This window comes from Panulirus ornatus, chromosome 48 (genome assembly GCF_036320965.1).
Source record: "Panulirus ornatus isolate Po-2019 chromosome 48, ASM3632096v1, whole genome shotgun sequence".
Classification (NCBI taxonomy): Eukaryota; Metazoa; Arthropoda; class Malacostraca; order Decapoda; family Palinuridae; genus Panulirus; species Panulirus ornatus.
Window position 1 is genome coordinate 9,416,190 of NC_092271.1, and position 5,000 is coordinate 9,421,189.

Sequence of the window (5,000 nt, forward strand, 5' to 3'; positions counted from 1 at the left end):
CACCCTCCTGCATGTTCAGGCCCCGATCAATCAAAATCTTTTTCACTCCATCTTTCCACCTCCAATTTCGTCTCCCACTTCTCCTCGTTTCCTCCACCTCTGACACATATATCCACTTGGTCAATCTTTCCTCACTTATTCTCTCCATGTGACAAAACCATTTCAAAACACCCTCTTCTCCTCTCTCAACCACACTCTTTTTATTTCCACATATCTCTCTTACCCTTACATTGCTTACTCGATCAAACCACCTCACACCACATATTGTCCTCAAACATCTCATTTCCAGCACATCCACCCTCCTGCGCACAACTCTATCCATAGCCCACGCCTCGCAACCATACAACATTGTTGGAACCACTATTCCTTCAAACATACCCATTTTTGCTTTCCGAGATCATTGTCTCGACTTCCAAAAATTCTTCAAGGCTCCCAGAACTTTCGCCCCCTCCCCCACTCTATGATTCACTTCCACTTCCATGGTTCCATCCGCTGCCAGATCCACTCCCAGATATCTAAAACACTTTACTTCCTCCAGTTCTTCTCCATTCAAACTTACCTCCCAATTGACTTGTCCCTCAACCCTACTGTACCTAATGACTTTGCTCTTATTCACATTTACTCTCAGCTTTCTTCTTTCACACACTTTACCAAACTCAGTTACCAGCTTCTGCAGTTTCTCACATGAATCAGCCACCAGCGCTGTATCATCAGCGAACAAAAACTGACTCACTTCCCAAGCTCTCTCATCCACAACAGACTGCATACTTGCCCCTCTTTCCAAGACTCTTGCATTCACCTCCCATCCATAAACAAATTAAACAACCATGGAGACATCACACACCCCTGCCGCAAACCTACATTCACTGAGAACCAATCACTTTCCTCTCTTCCTACACGTACACATGCCTCATATCCTCGATAAAAACTTTTCACTGCTTCTAACAACTTGCCTCCCACACCATATATTCTTAATACCTTCCACAGAGCATCTCTATCAACTCTATCATATGCCTTCCCCATATCCATAAATGCTACATACAAATCCATTTGCTTTTCTAAGTATTTCTCACATACATTCTTCAAAGCAAACACCTGATCCACACATCCTCTACCACTTCTGAAACCACACTGCTCTTCCCCAATCTGATGCTCTGTACATGCCCTCACCCTCTCAATCAATACCCTCCCATATAATTTCCCAGGAATACTCAATAAACTTATATCTCTGTAATTTGAGCACTCACTCTTATCCCCTTTGCCTTTGTACAATGGCACTATGCAAGCATTCCACCAATCCTCAGGCACCTCACCATGAATCATACATACATTAAATAACCTTACCAACCAGTCAACAATACAGTCACCCCCTTTTTTAATAAATTCCACTGCAATACCATCCAAACCTGCTGCCTTGCCGTCTTTCGTCTTCCGCAAAGCTTTACCAAATCATTTTCCCTAACCCTCTCACTTTGCACACCACCTCGACCAAAAAACCTTATATCTGCCACTCTATCATCAAACACATTCAACAGATCTTCAAAATACTCACTCCATCTCCTTTTCACATCACCACTACTTGTTATCACCTCCCCATTAGCCCCCTTCACTGAAGTTCCCATTTGCTCCCTTGTCTTACGCACTTTATTTACCTCCTTCCAGAACATCTTTTTATTCTCCCTAAAATTTAATGATACTCTCTCACCCCAACTCTCATTTGCCCTCTTTTTCACCTCTTGCATCTTTCTCTTAACCTCCTGCCTCTTTCTTTTATATATCTCCCAATCATTTGCATTTTTTCCTACAAAAATTGTCTTTCTTCTCTTTCACTAATAATCTTACTTCTTCATCCCACCGTTCACTACCCTTTCTAATCTGCCCACCTCCCACGCTTCTCATGCCACAAGCATCTTTTGCGCAAGCCATCACTGATTCCCTAAATACATCCCATTGCTCCCCCACTCCCCTTACCTCCTTTGTTATCACCTTTTTCCATTCTGTACTCAGTCTTTCCTGGTACTTCCTCACACAAGTCTCCTTCCCAAGCTCACTTACTCTCACCACGCTCTTCACCCCAACATTCTCTCTTCTTTTCTGAAAACCCCTACAAATCTTCGCCCTCGCCTCCACAAGATAATGATCAGACATCCCTCCAGTTGCACCTCTAAGCACATTAACATCCAAAAGTCTCTTTCGCGCGCCTATCAATTAACACGTAATCCAATAACGCTCTCTGGCCATCTCTCCTACTTACATACGTATACTTATGTATGTCTCGCTTTTTAAACCAGGTATTACCAGACACCAGTCCTTTTTCAGCACATAAATCTACAAGCTCTTCACCATTTCCATTTACAACACTGAACACCCCATGCATACCAATTATTCCCTCAACTGCCACATTACTCACCTTTGCATTCAAATCACCCATCACTATAACCCGGTCTTGTGCATCAAAACCACTAACACACTCATTCAGCTGCTCCCAAAACACTTGCCTCTCATGATCTTTCTTCTCATTCCCAGGTGCATATGCACCAATAATCACCCATCTCTCTCCATCAACTTTCAGTTTTACCCATATCAATCTAGAATCTACTTTCTTACACTCTATCACATACTCCCACAACTCCTGTTTCAGGAGCAGTGCTACGCCTTCCCTTGCTCTTATCCTCTCACTAGCCCCTGACTTTACTCCCAAGACATTCCCAAACCACTCTTCCCCTTTACCCTTGAGCTTCGTTTCACTCAGAGCCAAAATATCCAGGTTCCTTTCTTCAAACATACTACCTATCATCCGTTTTTCTCATTTTGGTTACATCCACACACATTTAGACACTCCAATCTGAGCCTTCGAGGAGGATGAGCACTCCCCGCGTGACTCCTTCTTCTGTTTCCCCTTTTAGAAAGTTAAAATACAAGGAGGGGAGGGTTTCTGGACCCCCGCTCCCGTCCCAATTAGTCGCCTTCTACGACACGTAAGGAATGCATGGGAAGTATTCTTTCTCCCCTATCCCCAGGGATAAATAATAATGGTTATAATAATGATAATAATAATAGAAATAGTAATGATAAGCAGGAGTTGTGGAAGTATGTGATAAAGTGTAAGAAAGTAAACTCTAGTTTGATATGAGTAAAACTGAGAGTGGATGGAGACAGATGGGTGATTATTGGCGCCTATGCACGTGGGCATTAGAAGAAAGATCATGAGAGGCAAGTGTTTTCGGAGCAGCTGAGTGAGTGTGTTACCAGCTTTGATGCAGGAGACCGGGTTATAGTGTTGGGTGATTTGAAGGCAAAGATGGCAGTTAAGGGTATAACTGGTGTACTTGTGGTGTTCAGTGTTGTAAATGGAAATGGTGAAGAGCTTGTAGATTTGTGTGCTGAAAAAGGACTGGGTGATTGGGAATACCTGATTTAAAAAAAAAAATATACATATATATATATATATATATATATATATATATATATATATATATATATATATATATATATATATATATATATATATATATATATATATATATATATATATATATATATATATATATATATATATATATATATATATAAGTATACGTAAGTAGGAGAGATGGCCAGAAAGCGTTATTGGATTACATGTTAATTGATAGGCGCGCGAAAGAGACTTTTTGATGTTAATGTGCTGAGAGGGGCAAATGGAAGGATGTCTGATCAATATTTTGTGGAGACGAAGGTGAAGATTTAGAGAGGTTTCTAGAAAAGAAGAGAGATTGTTGGGGTGAAGAGAGTGGTGAGGGTAAGTGAGCTTGGAAAGGAGACTTGTGTGAGGAGGGACCAGGAGAGATTGAATGCAAAATGGCAAAAGGGGAGACTAAATGACGTAAGGGGTGTAGGGGAAGAAGGGGGTGTATTTAGGGAAGCAATAATGTCTTTCGCAAAAAATGCTTTTGGCATGAGAAAGGTGGGAGGAGGGCAGATTAGAAAGGGTAGTGAGTGGTGGGATGAAGAAGTAATATTGTTAGTGAAAGAGAAGAGAGAGGCGTTTGGACGATTTTTACAGGGAAATGATGCAAATGAGTGGGAGATGTATAAAAGAAAGAGACAGGAGGTCAAGAGAAAGGTGCAAGAGGTGAAAAAGAGGGCAAATAAAGTAAGGGTGAGAGAATATAAGTAAATTTTAGGAAGAATAAAAAAGTGTTTTGAAAGGAGGTAAATAAAGTGCGTAAGACAAGAGAACAAATTGGAACATCGGTGAAGAGCGCTAATGGGGAAGGTAATAACAAGGAGTGATGAAGTAAGAAGGAGATGGAGTGAGTATTTTGAAGGTTTGTTGAATGTGTTTGATGATAGAGTGGCAGATATAGGGTGTTTTGGACGAGGTGGTGTGCGAAGTGAGAGGGTCAGGGAGAATGGTTTGGTAAACAAAGGAGAGGTAGTGAACGCTTTGCGGAAGATGGAAGCCGACAAGGCGGTGGGTTTTTATGGTATTGCAGTGGAATTTATCAAAAGAGGGGGTGACCGTGTTGTTGACTGGTTGGCAAGGATATTCAGTGTATGTATGGTACATGGTGAAGTGCCTGAGGATTGGCGGAATGCATACATAGTGCCATTGTACAAAAAGAAAGGAGGATAAAGATGAGTACTCAAATTACAGAGGTATAAGTTTGTTGAGTATTCCTGGGAAATCATATGGGATGGTATTGATTGAGAGGGTGAAGGCATGCACGGAGCATCAGAATGGGGAAGAGAAGTGTTGTTTCAGAAGTGTTAGAGGATGTGTGGATCAGGTGTTTGCTTTGAAGAATGTATGTGAGAAATACTTAGAAAATATGATGGATTTGCATGTTGTATTTATGGATCTGGAGAAGGCATATGATAAGGCTGGTAGAGATGCTCTGTGGAAGGTATAAAGAGCATTTGGTGTGGGAGGTAAGTTGCTAGAAGCAGTGAAATGCTTTTACCAAGGATGTAAGGCATATGTACGAGTAGGAATAGAGGAAAGTGATTGGTTCCCAGTG